Raw genomic sequence first — 20,491 nt, forward strand, 5'->3', positions numbered from 1 at the left:
CTATAATTAGATAAGTCATTACCCTAAGTTTCATTATTCTGCATCGAACTTCTTCAGAGCCATTTTAGAAAGGACGACTTTTCTTTATTTCAGCACCCTGGATCTCGAAAACTATTAATTTATGTTTATATAAACTTTTTCGCTTTTTAAAATAAGCTTGTCAACGTAGTTAATTAACATCATGTGTAGTAAATCACTCAAAGAGAATCCATTTCTGAAAAGTCATAGTAATTTAACAGAAAAAAATCGTATTTAAAAAAAAGTCAAAAGGATGAACGTTACTTCCGATGATGGTCTGACACAAACTATACAGTAGTGCTAATATTTCTCAGCCTACCTCGATGCAACACTTGTTTAATTTAATTTTGGCCAATAATCTCTAAAATTTTAATGTGGTTGAATTCTAAAACGGTTGAGGTTAATAACTTTTACCAAGTACGCTATTTTAATTAGAATCGAAATTAATGTAAACATTTCTGCTTGAAATCCAGACTGTTGAAGGGCAGAAAAGTTATACATATTATTTTGACACTAACAAGAGAGTACAACTAGCGCCGCCTACAAGTCACTACAACACAGTTAGCATATTCGTAGTTGCCTTTTTAAAAACGATGGGTGTGCAGAATTTTCCAGACCATTCCAGCTAAAAGGTACTCAAAATAATAGGTATAAAAAATAAGAAATATTTTTTTTACTTTAGATACTCTGCAAAATTAAAATGAGCAAAATTCGAATAAAACGTATTGAACTTGTCCAAATTTGACGTCAGCAATTTTCCCTTAAAATGTGTACTATTATTAATTAATCACCCCGTATACGGTTTGTCCTTCAACTACGCTAATACCATATACACCTGTAAAGAGCTCTAAATATTAAAATCAAGACAACTTTTACCTATTCTACTCGAATCATATCCTGAAAAAATTATAAGTGTGCTCTATGTTGAAATATATTGGAATTCAGAAAAAAAAAAGGAAAAATTTTAAGTCGGTGCAGGAGTGGAAAAAACATTCTTCTACATGTTCGAATTTTCCAGGATTAAATTTATGTCTATATTTTCATTGCGAAGCTCATTAATTTCTTATTTTTTAGAATTCATTTTATACGTAATTTTCAGTGAATCTAAGCAAGTTTGAAAAAATATCTCTTCGCTGTACCAATTATACAAGTTTTCTCCAGAGTGTAAGACAGTTTACAAGCTGGCGATATACATTCAGAATAAGGAAAAAATCATATTTTTACGTCTTACATTTATCATTAGATTTCCTGAACATAAAATCGCGTACGGTATTATAAACATGATCACACCCCAAACTATTAACAACTTAATAATAATTATTAATTTTTTTTAAATCCTCGACAAAACAGGATGTTTTCATGAAAACCAATATTTTGCGTGATCTTCACTGCAAAAAATTAAAGAAGTCCTTGTATTTCAACATCTTTGCTTTATAGTTTACATGAAGTTTATTCCATGGTTGTCTTACTAAAAGTGCAAATTCTTGTCTATAAAGCGCCATCTTTAATGTGAAGCATTACTTTACCGCCACCTAATAAAGTTCTTAAATCTATAAATAGCGCATCACCGATGTCTCAGATCCATCGATATTTTTATTATCGACATTCGTATCGGACTGCAGATATTTAGCAAATCATTATTTCAAATTGTACTGTCAGAATTAAACTCGTTTAGACTCGACTGTACCCCAAGTACATAAAAACCTTTGCACTGTGACTCAGCGTCTAGACACTGATTTTAAATCATGAATAGTCTCGTGAATAGCAAAACTGTGGACCTCGCTAAATAGAAGTATTGTGAAAACAGAGGTGAAGGTACTATTTATTCAAACAGTTGGTATAAAATTTTGAATGCTACAGCCTTTACATTCCCAAAAGGACACTGAAAATATACGGCTGAGCATACATAACCCTAGTATTCTATGGAATAAAATTTGGAGAACTATAATAAAAAATATGTGTAGCACGAACAATAAAGAATAGAACAGCATAAACACGTACCTTAATTAATTAATTGTGATTCAGAAGAATAGCAACTTCCTGTAGTAAGTATATCAGTGTCACTGTACCGTGTCATTCTATTATGTTTTTTGGCCCACATAATTTTCCCAAATGCTGGCTGAATGATACAAGTCATGATCTTATTAAACGTATTGAAGTAATAATTGAATGAAATGTCATTTCGTCCCATTTTGAAATTTTTAGAAATTGTAATTACTGTACATATTTTTTTTCAAAAATACATAACTTATTCTATTATGAGCTTCCATGTTTTTCTTATTTTTTAATTCAAAAAATTTTTATCAAATGATCTCAAACAATGTTCTTCGACACCAGACACCGGGGTAAGCAAAAGATATTTAACCAAAAACATATACCTGACACGTTTATATTCTAAAATAATGTAATTTATTCAAAGAAACATTTTATATTATTCATCTTTGACAAAGTTTGATCGCGTAAAAAAGCTACTACAAATGAAAATGTCGACCTTTTTCCTGATATTAATTCAAATATAATTTTTTTTCTGTTCCCAAACCTCAAACAATCGATGGCTTGACCAATAAAAAAAAGACATGACCAAATATGGAAATGGCATCATCAGCCCTATCGCTTCAGTTATTTGCTGATACTGCTGATTTTGCTGATGCTGCGGATTCTGCAAAGATGAAGTCACTGAGCGTCATTGTTGCTTAAACTCTTAAAAATGTTTTCTTAAGGGGCGACTGAGCGGCGCCGACATATACAGGGTGTTAAAAAAAAAGTGTAAAATATTTAAAGAGGTAATAGTATGAACCAAAATAAGCAGAAAAGTCTCAAAAAAAATGGGTCCGCAAAGTAACGGTTGCGGAGATATGGAATGTTTTATGGTTTTTAGCCCCTTTTTTTATTTTGCAAAAACGTTGTGTATTTTCTTATAATAGTTGGTTGATGTTTAGTGAAATAAACAGTACGTATTTGACAATTGTTCTCAATGCACAAGTTTTCTTCCGCTATGGCTGGTTACTCTAACGCAGAATTAACAGACATGCATTTCATGTATGGTCGTGCTAATGGGAACGCCACCGAAGCGCGACGTTTTTATATTGACGCTTATCCAAATCGCCAGATTCCTTCACAACACATGTTTGGAAGAATTCACCAAAGATTGCGTGATACCGGTTCCTTGAGCAAACAGTGCCATTTATCCGGAAGACCAAGGTCGGTATCCATTCCATATTCTTGCAAACATTCTTTTTACTGATGAGGCCGGGTTCACAAGAAAGGGAGTGTTTAATTTTTACAATACGCATATTTGGGCCGACGAAAATCCTCATGCTCTAATAGAATCTGGACATCAGGCACGTTTTTCATTAAACATTTGGATGGGTATTGTAGGTGACAGGTTTCTAGGTCCTGTTGTTTTACCAAACCGATTAACAGGCGCTGCTTACCTCAACTTTCTGCAGAACACAGTGTATGAGTTTTTGGAAGACATTCCTTTGAATCAGAGGCAACAAATGTGGTTCCGGCATGATGGTGCTCCAGCTCATTTTTCTATGGCCGTTAGAGAGCATTTACACCAAACTTTTCCACATAGATGGGTAGGAAGGGCCGGACCTGTTTTATGGCCTCCAAGATCGCCTATTCTGAATCCTCTAGATTTCTTTGTTTGGGGATATTTCAAGACATTAGTGTATGGTAGGTACTCCTGTAAATAGCCTGGAAGAGCTGCAGCTACGGATTAATCCAAACCAAGGAGGGTGTTTTCGAAAGAGTTCGAATATCGTTGAGACGAAGATGTCGTGCCTGCTTGGAAATGGACGGAGGGCACTTTGAACATCTTCTGTAACTTTGTTTTTTGTTTGTTAAAAGCTTCCTTTGTCGGTTTATTCCTAATAAAACAAAATGTTTGAAAAACGAATAGTGGTCCATATCTTCACAACCGTTACTTTGCGGACCCATGTTTATTATGACTTTTCTGCCTATTTTGGTTCATACTATTACCTCCTGAAATATTTTACACTCTTTTTTTAACACCCTGTATGCTGCCTGTCTTGAGCGGACATTGCAGTGCGGAAATAAGTATCTTCTTAGGAAATATGAGGACCAATCTTCTGCAGCAGATTCTCGAAGTCAGAAGGTGACATTCGAGTAAAATTCTTATATTGACCGCTTATTGCTTGCGACTTCAAGTTCATCATAAGCTCGGTACCATTCCGTCTTTTAAATAGGATAGTGTGCCACCAACGTCGCTGTTTACTTTTCTTTTTGTACAAACTTGCCATTAACAAAAAAGCACCACTCATCACCGAAATGGCGTAATTTTTATAGCGCGACGAGACATGATCATCTAAAATGCAAAATTTCTACTAAAATGTTCGTGGGTTTTCTTTGGATCGCGGAAGGTTCTTCAAAATGAATAGTTCAAACGAACATTGGACGAGCAACGAACGCGCGGCACACACACCGCGCGGGTTGCTCGGCGCGTAGATGTATACCTTTATACTTTTCTTCTCTTTTGTAGCGAACTCTTTTCTCTTCATATCAAACTTGATCTCAAAGTTCTGGACAAAGACGGTTCAATATTTAAGAGTGAAGTTTCCAGCGGTAAGTGAAGCGAAATTGATAGAAGGTATTTTTGATGTCTATATACTGTAGTCATCAGAAGTCCATAAAATTTAGTGACGTAGAAATTTGTCACTTGTTATTCCTCAGAAAAATCAAATTTTCTGCATCAATGACATTTTTTAATTTAGATTTTGCATTATTTCACTGTGTTTAAAATTGTGCTTTCAACACAATCTTCCTTTTTTGCGAAATGGAATGTTTTAGAGTTAATTTTATATTTATGTAACTGAGTAGTAAGTTTATTTTACACATAAATCATTTTTTTTAATGCAATTAGAAATCAAATGAATTAATTGTCAACGGAACGAAATAAAATTACTGTTCCAAACAAAAGCACTGGTCACGTGGCTTGTAATCATTTATAACAGCTCTGTATTTAGTGAAGATATGTTCCACTATATCCGCCACCGCACCGGTTGATTTTGATGTTTACCTCATTTGTATGATTGCGATATTTTTTCAGAACTTTTGCACCTTGTATGAGATACAATTATTAAGTCATTTAGGACAAGTTCATTGCAACATTTTTGATAGAATGGTCTAAAGAATATATTTCTATTATCAAAAATTCAGAACCATCTTCTACAAAATTATGGTTCCACCCTTTTTTAAAAACATAAAAGAGTAGCAAAGAAATTTGTTTTCAAGATATGTGTATATCGAGTTCTGACATAATCGTAATCGCAAAATATTTGTTTTTATTTGGGGTAGCTCACTAACTTTATTTAGTTAATAAGTCGCCACATTTTTTTTAAATATAAAAGGGGCAAAAAATCTTTTGACGTAAGGCATTTTCTTTGAACTAACTTGTATAACATTACGAATATAGAGAAATATAAGAGATCTAGATATCGTAGGTACTGCAGCATGTCGATAATAAGATAAAAATAGAACCACTTGTACGAAAAAAGTTCTTAGCTAAATAAAATAAGTACATTTACAAACAAGACATCCATTAGTATGGCCAGCAAAACACTCAAGTAAAACATTCTTTATGCAACCACAAGAATAACTTGATGTTCGGTCAGGTTTATATACCGCCTTTTTCGTGTTAGCTAAGTGTATTCAAACTTTATTATTAATGTGTGAAACAGAGAAAGTATAACTTCTAATAAGCAAAACGTGATCTATCATTTCGATCAGGCCTGACGTGAAATACAGATTTTTTTTCATTAACAATAATTTGTCAAAACTAATGGCAGATTGTTAGTGAATCTGAAGATATGCGAGTATATTTATGGAGCTGGACAATTCATTGGTTATCAGTTTAAAAAAAAAAATCAGGAAATAACATCATACTAGACACGTTTTAGAGCCAAACAATGTTTGATATTTAAGTAGATGCAGATAATGATATAATTTATCTGTTAAGTTAAATTGTGCATCAAACTTTATACAATGATTTCCTTTCTCATGTGGAATCAGCAGAAGTAGAATAAAAGAAGAGAATGAAAATGACCGAGCAGTTTGAGACGACTACTTACTGTGGTTTCTCTTTAAGCGGTGTAGTAATGTGTCAGCCCCATCATGACTCGAATTATGTAATTTTTGAAGGACCTTGATTTGCAATTTTAGTAATTTATAGACTATTTTCCCATACAAGAACTTTAAATGTAATGAAATTTTAAGATTTTTAATAGATTATACAGAAGTTTGACTGCCTTAATTTTAACAAACGATAGAATACATTAAAATAAACAAAAAAAACCTTATCTGACATGGGTCCTAAACTCAACCATTTCCGAAAAAAAATGATCAAAATCTCCAACTTGATGTATAAATGTATATTCGATTAACTAAGGAATATTGACATAACTGCGTGCAGAGAATACACTTGTTTTAACTTCTTTATAGTTCATTCTAAAAAATAATTAGCGTTGTAATAAATTTAAATTTCGATAAAATTCATATCGAGCAATGTGACAACGGCGCGGCGGTTTATTAACACGAGGTACCTACCAAGGTGTCCAGCAACCACCAATACGCAATTCAGTTTGTATCTGGATTCGACCGTGTCGGAGTGTTTTTTGCGTATCACTATTTCCTTTTCTTGAGGCGTTTTCCAGTGAGTGCGCGAAAATTGGATTCGAAGGTGTCGTGCGTGCATTGAAAATAGTGGTGGACATTTTGAGCATATGCTGTAGTTTGTTTTGTACTTGTGCGTTTAAGAATTACTGAATTTTGCTTTTTGATAAGTACCTAAATTATTTTTAATACGTATGATTACTTGTACGACGTGAATCTTTGGGTACTCTAATTACACATTTTTCAAATACGTAATTTGATTAAAAATTAAGTTCCTCTTTTAAGAGATTCATAATTACTAAAATTCGAGCTAAAACTTACGCACAACTCTATCTTCGTACTACAAAATCGATACATTTTATTTTATTTATTTAAAAACTGGAAAACAACTGTCTTGAAATGTTTCACAATAACAGCTGTTTACATTTTTTCCGTAGGACAAGTCTGCCGCGTGTACAGGTGGTGTGCATGTCAAGCGCTGTTGTCACATTGTGATGAAACTCCCCAATATTAATACTCGCTGTATTTTGAAAACTGTTAATCTTACGCCCTTGTACTATACAACTTTTTTGTTCATTTATGATTACTCTATCTCATGCTGAAGTAATGGCAGTCAAACTTCTTTCACCCTGTATACACACTTCATTACTGTGGATATAAGCGGGGCTTTAGATTTATAAAGTGAGTATAAAAGTGAGTTAAATTTTATTGATTAAAAGTAAGGAATTAAAAACCCTTTTTTTTTCTTCATTTCACTAAATTCTAAGGTTAAAAGTATGGAGAGATTAGGTACAGGTTTGCATTTATTTTCCTGTAGTTATGATTTTAACTGTTTTCAACTAGGTTTTCAAGATGTTTACAAGAAATCAGAAAATGAAAAACAAGTATTTATATGTGTTCTTGTAAACCTTTGTCGGATTTAGTAAATAATTATTTCTCTTTTTTCTTAATTTTATTTAACAAAAGTTTGGATTATACATACAATTGTTGGTTATTTTTATTAATTTGGTACATACGAGTAAAAGCACTAAGCACATACAGTGCAGGAAAGTACCGATGGTCTATCAGAAGTTACGTAAGAGCGATAAAGTAAGCCATAGAAATCCATGCGATAGAGAACGATGGCTATAATGAAGGCGTGTCATAGTCACCGCCCGTTTCGCCCTTCCACAAATAAGATCCACTTCTTATTTGTGGAAGGGCGAAATGGGTGTTGACTATCCTTGTCTATCATATGGATTTCTATGGCTTACTTTATCGCTCTCACGTAACTTCTGATAGACCATCGGTACTTTCCTACACTGTATAATATTTCAATATTTCTACAATATATTCCTATAAGTACTGAAATTATCGCAACTACTGTCAGCAAGGCAAGAGTTTGCATGAAATGTTTTATTTTATAATAAAATGAGAAACATAGGAACAATTTAATAATTGTTTTTCATTAAGATGATTGTAACTTGTGTCACATCCCACAATCTACCTCAGAAATAAAGATTAAACCACTATCTACTATTTTCAAAATTATTTTCGATAATTTCAACATTTATGTGAAGCATTACATCAAATTCCAAGAAAATTCGATTGGTTGATCTCTAATACAATAAAGCTATGATTATTAAGACTACTAGCTTAACAGAAAGTTAAAAACAACACTTCTAACGACATTCATTGCTGATAGTGTTAACTAGTGTTTTCTGCCGACAATAATCGCTTGAAGAATTCCTAAAAACTGTAGCATAACTTATAGCTGTTTTACATTGACAATTTATTGATGAATAAATTCACGAAGTTCTTCATGAATTAATTCACGAATTTATTGGTAAACAGTGTGGTTTTACACTGCTACAGACTTTGTCAAGTTTTTTGACGTACGAATCAGTTCTACCAATGAATCAAAGAAGCAAATAAGTTTCAAAAATGTCACCTTTCCACTCATAATTGTAGTGATACAACAGCGGTACCGTTTTGACACATATATAAATATTTGTTTTTGTAAGTAACAAATCAGTAAAAACAATGCAAAACCAGCACGACGCCACACAATTATTTACATATTCCAATAACAACCTCATTTCATTACTGATCTGAGACTGGAAATCTGTTGGGTTGGTACTTCCGAACTTCACGAAGAAATTGACGAAAATTAGAACATGCTCTAATTCGTAATAAATTCATGAAGTTATTTGACAGCAGATTTGGTGCATTACACTTGTCCAATTTCTTGATGAAGCGACTTCATGAATTAATTGATCAATAAATTGTCAATGTAAAACAGCTATTAGAGCCAAGAACACAAAAATCCAACGTACATTATAATACACAAAGCCAGTATTTTTAAAGACATTAATCCCTTAATACTGATAGGTAACATCAGTTGTAAACGTAAACGCTGAGATATATAAAGAATTGGGAGCCACGCTGTTTTTGTGCCAACAAATATATACCCTGGCAGTTGGTGGAAGCTGTGGTAGACCACCTGAGTTTTAATAGGTAATATCAGACACATTATGTTGTTAGAATATCTTGTACGCCAGATCCCTGGACGTACCCTTATAAGTGTTTATTACCTGTGAATACCTCTAATCATGTCGAGTCATCGTGTCACAATCCAGATAAAGCCGGATAAGCAGTGTGAAAAGAACTGAATGTAGAGGGACTACAGGCCCATTTTGTGTTTCAGACTTATGTGTTGTATGATAATTATGTAAATACTATGGAATTACATTGATGAATTGGGTAGGATCTGTCTAAATGTCGAATATCTAGTGGTCGATTGGTAGTTGGACTTATCACGTAGTCACAATATTATCGCATGTTATTCAATATAAAAAAAAAATCAGCTCATAAACATAAATACATGGCGTAACAGTTGGATAAGGTTTTAAGACTGTTTCTTCTCACCAAAATAACAAACTTCCAATACCAATGACTTTAAAATGCTTCAGATGACGCGTGAAGTACATCAAATTATACAAAAATTGAAAATATAGAAACCAAACTTGTAGTTCCCTCATAGCAGATGTCGTCATGAAACATTTGAACACAAATTAACCAAGAAAACAAAAGAATAATTATTTGACGTCACAAATAATATTTTACTGATGTGTACTTTGGACTTGAATGGAATGAAAGTTTTTGTGTCTCTTCAGTTAAAATTAATAATTCGCCGGTAAAAGTCCAAAAATCATGACAATGATAATAACATGTCAGCAACAGATAGTAGACAAAAATCTCTTTTAGTCTAATTTCTCAACAATTAAAGAAACGTATTTATAGAAAAGTTATCGCTACTTTATACGAATCTTTATATGTATTATACATACGGATTTTCATTTATGTTCTCCTGTTAGCAATGCTCCTAACATTGTGATAGTTTTCAGACTTTACCCGACACTTTACCATAAATGGTAGATTCTGCAGAAAAACTCGACGAGCAAAAGTTTTGCTTGGGTATAACCTATCTACATATTTGTAAAAGAAAATTATGTGTATTACTAACACGTCAAAAACTTTGAAGCATTGTAGAATCCTTAGAAATCTTTTTAGGGGGAAAGTGTTTTTTTTTTTGAGGAATTAATGCTAAGATTGTCGGTACGTCGCGCGTCGCTGTGTAAGACACTAAATCATTTATATCCGATCACGAAAACTGGCAAATATGTGTTAAAAAATATAAAACAAACATCACAAAGGCATCGTAAATTTCACATGAGAAATATTAAAGAATGCATTTACATTAAAGTCGAACTGACAGCTGACTTTTATGAGTTTTACATTATAACTCATTATTTTGACGCAAATTCACTGTCAAATTTTGTTTCCCGCTTTCGCGCAACTATCAACATATTGCCCAATATTATGCAGCCGAATGCAATTGTAATTTAAAATTTGACCATAAATAGTTACTAGATTTTTTTCAATCTTCATGAATATCAAATTCGTTCTAAGGAAAACTTTGATAGTATTTACTAGTTTCACAATTCACAGAAAAGTAGCCCGAAATTCTACTTTTGCTACATTTTGCTATATTTATTTATTTATTTATTTAAGTCTAGTAATAAAATATAAGAAAAAGTTAAAAGAGAAAAATTAACTATGAAAAAATAAACAAAAAAAATAAAATTAGTACAAACTTACAAATAACACAAATATAAAGAACAAAATAAAAAGGAAACAATAATATAAATATTATATATTAAAAATAAATATCCCTTCAATATTATTGTAATAAAAATAATAGAAAAATATATATATTCTGGACAAGTTTAGGATGATGTTCTGGATTCAAAAGCATTAGATATGTAATCGGATGGCTCAAAGTCTGACGTAGTCATGAACATGAATATCTTGCTTTTAGTGGATTAGCAAAACAGTGTTTTTTTCTTCTGAGCACAACTTTTTAATTAGTTTCTATGTTGAAATTTGATTAAAGCTCTGGTTTAAAAAACCCTTTATTTAAATGGTTTTTATTTTTTAGATGAGACTAGAGAACTGATGTATTTTTTTTTCTTTTCGTTATTTAATGATGAAAAATTAGTTGGATATTTATTGTTTTAAATAAAAGTTTATCCTTATGTACTCTTTGTTAATTTATGCATGAACCCGACTAATGTTTCAGAGCATCTGCATTTTTTTAAATATATTAGGTATATTTATATTAATTCAGATTTACTTCAGCAAAATATAGCTGGAAATCTATTTCTGTTTCGAGTATGTTTCAATTTTTCCCTAGAAATATAGTATCTAGATAATTTTAGGGGTACCTAATTGAGTAATATTTGAGTAATACTTTAGTAATATTTGGGTGTTAAAACCAATTATTTATGTCACATATACGATGCGCTCATGTTATCTTCCATCTCTCGCCGGTCTGTGTCATTACTTGAGTAATTATGTATGTATTTTAGTGTACAAATTTTGATCAGCGGTTTCCCCTCATGATTTTATCTTTAGAACTGAAATCGTTGTGCCACATAAGTAAATAACCAGTCTTTGTTCAACGTTTAATGTGTCTCTAGATGGTATCGACCTCGGTATTAACTTTTAGTGTCTACTTATAATTTTTGAGCTAAAGTAAAGAGAGTAAAAAGGAAATTTGTATTTTGGGAAACTTGGTTAAAAAATGATTTGAAACCAAATTTTTATTTAAAACATTATTTGTATAAGTATCAACAAATCTGATTGGGCAACGTACCTAGTTCAAAATTAAAATTTATTCCCATATTCTCAATTGGAAAGTAATTGGTTTCTTTTAATTTTTGCATCTTGTGTAGGTAAAATTCCTTTTTGTATCAGAAACGGAAAAATAATATTAGAAGTAATATAGAATTAAAATTTATGGTTACATCAGAAATTTGACGGCAATCAGTTTAATTTTGCAGATTTATTTAATAAAAATTAAAAAATAATTTTAAATATAATTTTACCTAAGGAAAATAGCTTACAAAGTTAAGCAATTTAAAAACGAACTGAAACAACTATCTCTATTTAAAACAAGGCATACCTAATAATATCACATACTAATTTTTGCAATTAGTTTTATGTTTAATAAATGCCTTATTTATTTATATTAATTTAGGGATTCTAATACAAACAGATTCCTTCATTTCCTTCCATTCCATTCAACAACAAACGACAACTCAATTAAAATCTTTGAGAAACCACCAAGGAAGTTATTAATAACAATTCCCTACCTTCAGTTTCCTTTGAATTGGTTGGACCCAACCAATAATAACTAATCAATTAACTATAAGATGCTTAACATTAATCAGACTGAATACCTACATTTAGGTTGACCGATTGTAATATTTGCGGACAGCTTTGTCGTTATTATGGCAGGATCTTACATCAAATATAGGTAGTCAATAGTGAATTTATGTTTGTGTTGATTAGAAGAAAAGAATAATTATTTCTAAGCTGGGCTGCAGGAAACAAGTTTACAAAGTCAGATCACATGTCTATTCTTTAATATCAAATTCAGAAGAATGATATAACGATTTCCTTCTTCAGATACAGCAAGTGTTAAACGCCAGTAGGTACATACAGAGCAAATTAAACAGTGTGTCGTCTCTAGAAGTGCAGAAACTTAGAAGAAACTTTGCTCAGGTAAAAATAAGCAAAAAAGTTATGTAACCCGAAGTCCCAAAATACATGGTTCCGAGGTAGATTTAAATTTATTGAAAAAAAAATTAAAAATATTTTTTAATATAGTAATAAGTATATTTAGTTTGGTTATAACTCAATAACTTATAATTAAGTAACTTACAGAAATTATATAAGCATGGATTACTTAACATTGTTATAATACGAACACGTATATTAAAAAAATTAAAAGTTGGTAGATTAACCTTAATTTTAAGTGTTTAGATTAGATTTTCTTAAAGACACTACATATTTTCTCATTTGAAAAATATTGCTTTTAATTTCATTTCCTTCAAAATTTTTTGTATTTTCTTGTTAATTTTTGTTAGCGTATTAACTATTAACTCTTTATAGTTAAAATTGTAAATTCTATTATACAACAAAAGGAGCAAACATTATTTTTCCCAAATAATGTAACAATTATGAAAACTTGCAAAAAGTATTTTTTTTCTATATATCTTGTTAACTTCTAGATATATCTAAGTGTACGTAGATTTTACTGTAGGCACCTACCAAATTTTGTGATGCTATCGTCCCAGTTCTTAAAAAAAAAATATCGGAACCTTTATCTCGGAAACGGTGAATTTCGAAACCAAATTTTATATAAACTTATTTTTACCGTGGCAATGTTCCGTTAAAGTTTATACATCTTGTGTAATTAAAATATTAAATTATTAGGCAAAGCAAATGTGATGCAAATATATATATGTGGCAAATATGGAACAAATTCTAACGTACTTTTAACCCATATTGACAAATTTTCATTAAAATAACATACTCTCAGGTTGAAGCAGTAAAAATATATTTTTAACTAGGTAATATTTTTTTACATCGGTATCCCTAATAAAATTATATACAGGTATTATTAAATTAAAGTTAGGCTTCCTACTATTAAAAGCCTATTGGGCCATGCTTGGTTTTAATGAACGTTATAATTTTATTGAAAATTATACAGGGTGTTTGTAAATAAGTGCGAAATATTTTAGAGGGTGGTTGCACAAGTTATTTTGTGAAAAAAAGTTCGTATAAATGTAGGTCGAAATATATTTTGTTTCGGAGATACAGTGATTAAATTTAAATTTTTAATTTTCTAGTCAATATCTAAAACTTAATAAAAATAAATAAAAAATGAAAATTTAAACACTGTATCTCGGAAACGAAGAAAATTTCGACCTACATTTATATATTTTATATAATTTTTTTCACAAAATGACTTCGGCAACCACCCCCTAAAATATTTTGCACTTATTTACAAACACCCTGTATGTCTGATGTAAAGAAGAAGTGTTTATTTTTTGTATTTTCCATATACCCATAAAATGAAATACTGAATAAATTCGACTAGACTACTGGTTTCCAAATTATAATTGGAATTCTACACACATAAAAACGTATCTTTAATAATAAACTACAAATTTCCTTAAAAGCAATTGTTTCTTATGAAGAAATATTTATTTAATTTGATCATATATCTTTATTTCAGTATTACTCTTGTATTTGGAACAAATCTATTTTATGTTTAGAAAATGTATTAGAATTCATTCTAAATTTAAACATATAATATAATGTATTAAAACATAGTAAATTATAATGTAAAACAAATCAATTTCTTTAAAACAATGATGTTTTAAGGTTGCATCTACATTTTGGTTATTTTAATTTAAATGAACTTATTTAAAACAAATAAATCATGAATCCAAATTAAAACACTTATTTTATCAAAGGAATAATAGTATTTATTGACATAAAACTATCATATCGTTAAATTTTCAGATAAACTGCATTTAAAGATGTGGTATAGTTGATTTTAGTATATTGTTTTAATTCAAAACAATCATATTTTTAAAACTACGGCGAAAAGCGTGGATTAACTTTCAGCGACAGCCAAAGGCATTTAGACTTTTAACTTCTACCACATGCAATTACTCTTCTCGTAAGTGTTTTATAACTTGCAGTGTAGTGTGAGTGTGTATGATGTATGGTCTGTGGTGTACTGTACTGTGTAGTACATCGTAGCAGTGTGTAATGTAGTCTTAGACAAGAACAAGAATATTTAGAACATTTAACTGCTTCTGATTATGGTGTTAAGGAAAATTGCATTTTCATTGAACTGTATGACTTTCACGTATATAAAAATATTAGTTGTGATTTAATGCATAACCTTTTCGAAGGAATCCATCGTTATGAAATGGCGAAAATTATTAACAATTTATTAACTAATAACTATTTTACATTAAGCTACATTACTAAATGCTCGAATTAAGTATTACTCTTTATATGTATAAATAAAAACATTCCTCCAAACATTAAGAATGCATGAACAAATTAGAAACGGTTATATTACTGTCATCTTCATGCTTTCCTTAGTTTTAAATTTTCATTTAATTATTAGAGATTTAGTTCCAGAAAATGATACAACATGGATACTATCCTTAATTTTATTAGAAATAACCGAAATGTTATTTTTGTCTATCTTTAATGATGAATCCATTGATTTTTTAAAAAGTCTTATTGAAGACCATCACCTAATGTGTTTAGAACTATTTAAAGAGAAAGAAAGACTACCCAAATATAATAAAGAAAATTGGACTTGTAATACATGTTAGCTCCATTACATACGAAGTAAAACATAAAGATTTAAAATATTTAGCTACCCTTATTACATGTAGAAAAAATGTATATTTTTCACTTTATATGCGGACGCAGCTTAAATTATCGTATAGAATTTTATCACAAAAGGACTAATAGACACGTTTGAACATGGACCAATTCAAAATTTAATAAAAGGAGACGTTATCTTTCCATCTAATTCAGAAATTTCATCTTCAAGTTTTTGCGTACCATGGTTAAAAATTAATGGTATTTTTTACGAAATCAAGTCTTGTGTTTTATTAGGTATCCTAATCCTTTTTTCGGTATAACATCATTATTAATGAAGACAACAATACAATAATTTGTTTTCATTGATATTTATTAATTACCTTAAATTATGATTTGCATCATAGTGCTTATTCTGTGAAGATCTCTGAAAATTTTGTAACGGTAGACATTAAAATTTTAGGAACAGTTAAACCTACCGTATTTCACACCGTCTCGGAAAAATTATTTATATTTTTGTGAATGTTATTTTATACATAAACAGCTAAGGAACATTAATTCTTAAAATTGTTTCTTAAATTTGTAATGTTTTGTGTATACGTTTATTTAAGAAAAAATACATTCCATTCAAACATACTCATACTTTTATTTTATCCTTACCCTATCTTTCCTAAAAAAGTTCCAAATTTTTATTCCAAAGAAATATTTTATTTAACTCAGGAAAGTTATAATCTCATCAAATAAAACCATTTATTTATATTTAAAAAACAATAATTTTCTTTCTAACATATATTTTGTTTTATTAGAACAAATGCAATGTTATATTAATTTTATAGTATATTTAAAATAAAATTACAAATGTTTTCTCTAAACCAATGAAAAATTTGAGTCAACAATATGTACTATATTATTTCAATACATAAATATTTTTCATGTGAAGCGTTTATTACTTAATTGAAATAAATATTTTAAAGAAATAATATTCTTTGTTCAAATACATGTTTGCATTGCGGATATGGGAAGAAATTATTTGTTTAGTTTAAATTTTACTGCATTGAATTAAACAATTATTTTTATGTGTGTAATTATGAAAATCATCTGTGTCCCATTTTCATGCCTCTAATAACGTTAGAATTCAGAATACCTATATTTAAACTTGGTTGTTTTCATATCTTACTTGATTGACATCAACTATGTGCAACAGGCAAAAATTTTCATGTCAATTGTGACGGATAGGTAACATATTAAAACACCAAATTAACGATATTGGATATTGGTAATACAAATACTTAAATGCTAATACAGAAATTCTTAAAAATAGATAGGTATCTGTTATAAGGTAATAATGATGTTCTTGTTTTAAATTTACTGACATGCCGCCAAAATTTATAAATAACCAGTAAGTAAGCAATAATAGATAGATAACTAATAATGTACACATTAGGTGCAAACATTTTCGGCGCCAAACTTTGACCTACATAATAAAATAATAATTATACCTAAGTCTCTCTATCCACCCACAAAAATATAAATAACTTCTGCAGTCATAAATCAGGTTTTTTGTGCTTAAAATCATACGAAAGGTTAACTACTTTCACAGCAATGGCAACAACATGCAGAATATGTAAAATAATCATTACTCTCATAAAATATAAAACGTACCTACCAAAAATACGTATAAACCGGTATAAACTTTTAAATTGGCAGTGTGAAACATATTTTTCGTATTTTTTGTATTAATTAATGGGTAGGTACCTATATAATAGGTATACCTATGCTAAATTGAGTATTCTAGTAAGGTATGCATTATCTATAAGACGTTTAGCTTGGCAGGACGGTACCTACGTTTAATTGTTTTGTTTACAATGCAATAATTAATTTGTGGTATTGTTATTCTGTCACTTCAGAACAATACTTATCAGAAACAAATTTTATGAGTTATGTTCCCATGACACAAACTATTAACAGTGCTATTAAGATTTTATGAAATATAGTAAAGGATTTCGTACTCTGGTTACATGCCCAACGCAGCAGAATTTTTAGAAAATAGGCGGTCTCAAGAATAGCAAAACTACTCGCCATTCGGACCACTCGGTAGTCGTCGTAGCGCCGACGCTTACGATAGGATATCCCTACTAGCAATTTAGAAAACATGGTTATATTTATGTAAGTGCTTCCATAGAGATATTGCCGAAAAACGTGCGTTATGTGCAGCAGTGTTACAACGCCAAAATAAATAGGCGTGACTTATCGAACGGGGTGCATAACCTCGTGCCCTTCTATAACCTACACTTGTAGCTACAGTCTGATTTATTATAAATGCAAATAGTGATATTTACCTTTGAAAACCGTTTGGATATCCAGTAAGGAATGCGGGATTGGGTACAATACAATGACAGTTAATTCACACAGCACACAGTTAGCAGGACACATAAACAAATTAAAATTTTAAACTAAAGTTTACTAAGCAAGCAACGTCGCACCGCCGTTAAAGCAAGCAGCTGACAGAAAGTACGATGTACACATTACGCTTTCGGGTTTAGCCGCGGTTGCTCGGGCGTAGGAGTCGGGCAGAGAAATGAACAAGTGCTGCGAGCGCGGAATTCAAACATAGTGAATTATTGATTATGCTTTCAGATGAGACAGCAGCTAATTGTTCGTAGAATATTGCATTTAGATTGTTTTAGCTCTTTCCTTTAAAGTGTCCACTTTCAAGGGGCTCTCCGTGATCACACTATCTACTTCTAAGCTTCTATAATTGTCCCTTTGAAGATGCTAGTCTCAATTCAGATGCCCGCATATACAAAAGAGATGCATTTCTGAAGTGGAAATTGTTGACATTGTTGATTTTGACGTTTTATGTTCCCTAACACTGGCTAATTCTTTTCAGACTTCTTTTGTATATTTAAATTTCAATGCACACATGAATATTTGCGGAAGAATTTACTATTTGAATAAAATTATGACGTGAACGATGTAAGCATTATTTTTATTTAAACAGAACTTATTTAATTTCAAGTTAATCATACTAATAAGTAGCTTAATGTTTGATATTCAAAGTCATAGGTACTTCTTAATTGCCTTTATCTTTCTTTATTATTTGTAGTCTTAAAAAATATATAATATTTAATTTTTTTTTATTGAAGAGGTAAAATATGAATAATTTTTCTTAAATAACTATTATCTCCGTTAACATTCAGATCATTATTTTCAGATTATTAGATGACTTCATATATAGGGTGTCAGAAAGAATGGGTCAACAGTAAACTGGAGATACTAGACACCAAAACATTCTGTTTGAGCTCATCATGCATTATACGAATGTCGCTGGTTTAAGAAATACAGGGTGTTCAAAGTTTAAATTTTATTCTGATATTTCTCAATAATTCAGAATGTTTTGATAGCATGACTCTGAAAATTGGTAGTGTTGGGTTTTTTGGTGTGAGAATTACAAATTTGAAGCTTATTTTGACGTTGCTCCTAGAGGGCGCTAATTTCACCGTATTATTTAGATAAATCTGAACATATTTTTTTTATCTGTTGAGTTATGCTTAAAAAAGCTAAAAATCTAAGAGAACGTTCAATTCTATGTGGTCATTTTTTTTCAGGCGCTGATATTGCTATTTCTTTTCTAAGTAGGCTTGTGTAAAATTTCAAATTTTTATGTCAATAAATATTTACGTATTTTGCGTGCGTGTGATTTATTATTCGTGCAAAATTATTAACCTGGTACTCATGGTACTCCAAAATCTATCACAGTCAATGAAGAATAGAAAATTTTACTACTCGTACTCGTCAGTTAAGTGCGGCAACGGGGGTAAGCCAATCGTCCATTTGTAGAATTTTGAAAAAAGAAATGCTCCATCCATGTCATTATACTCCCGATCAGCAGTTATTGCCTCAAGATTTACCAGCTCGCCTACAATTTGCTCAGTTTATACTAAATATGTAAACGGAAAACCCAGATTTCCTCAATAAGATTTTATTTACTGATGAGGCGACATTTACTAGACGAGGAGTTTTCAATTGGAAGAACAACCATTTGTGAGATTCCGCATGCTGTAAAAGAAAGACATTTTCAGCATGAGTTCAAGGTGAATATTTGGTGTGGTTTAATTTCTGTTTTTTTTTTTCATAGGATCTTTTGAATTGCCACCCAATCTAACTGGACCTCATTATTTAAATTTTTTTCAACATAATTTAAACGAGCTAGATGATGTACCACTGGCTTTAAGAGAGAGTATGTGGTTTATGCACTATGGAGCACCACCACATTTTGCTTTGCCAGTACGCCAGTATTTAAATGAACATTTCCCTCATTGGTGGATTGGCCTTAGGAATGAATTTAGTTGGCCACCAAGAAGTCCAGACTTAAACCCTCTGGACTTCTCAGTGTGGTCAAACTTGAAGGATGTGGTGTATCGTGAAGAAATTAATTCTGTTGAGAAGTTGCGGCAGAAAATACAAGTAACCGCGAATGCATTTAAAAAGAATAGGGACATTTTGTTTAATATTTAGAGACATTTAAGTGTGTATAATAAAATGTATTGAGGTAGGTGGTGGATACTTCCAGCATTTGATTTACGGTTTGTTATTATTACTATTATCAATCATTGTTATTGTTATTTTCATCTTTTGGGAGTAAAAAATCACCACAAAATACATTGAAACTTTTCAATGCAAATAACTCAGAAACCGATAAAGTTAGGCGACCTAATCAAGAGTACATCTTTTATGTAGAATTTAACGTTTTAGATTTTTAGCTTTTTTAAGCATAACCCAACAGAAAAAAAAAATATGTTCTGATTTATCTAAATAATACGGTGAAACTAGCGCCCTCTAGGAGCAACGTCAAAATAATCTTCAAATTCGTAATTCTCACACCAAAAAACCTAACACTACCAAGTTTCAGAATCATGCTATCAAATCTTACTCAGTTATTGAGAAATTTCAGAATAAAATTGAAACCTTGAACACCCTGTAGTTCTTAAACCAGCGACATTCGTATAAGGCATGATGAGCTCAAACGTAATATTTTGGTGTCTATTATCTCCATTTTAGTGTTGACCCATTCTTTCTGATTCACCCTGTATAC

At 30.8% G+C, this 20,491-nt stretch overlaps 1 protein-coding gene across 3 annotated transcripts in view; it reads right to left on the bottom strand.

Moving 5' to 3' along the window:
- Positions 1-17,906, bottom strand: part of LOC108904398 (muscleblind-like protein 1) — a 771,591-nt gene extending 753,685 nt beyond the window's left edge. For all 3 annotated transcript variants that reach the window (XM_018706932.1, XM_018706928.1, XM_018706929.1), the window contains exon 1: positions 17,736-17,906. The gene's annotated coding sequence lies outside the window, so the exon portion shown is untranslated. The remainder of the gene's footprint in view (positions 1-17,735) is intronic.
- Positions 17,907-20,491: the final 2,585 nt, after the last annotated feature.

Source organism: Anoplophora glabripennis, unplaced genomic scaffold, assembly GCF_000390285.2.
Source record: "Anoplophora glabripennis isolate ALB-LARVAE unplaced genomic scaffold, Agla_2.0 scaffold91, whole genome shotgun sequence".
NCBI lineage: Eukaryota > Metazoa > Arthropoda > Insecta > Coleoptera > Cerambycidae > Anoplophora > Anoplophora glabripennis.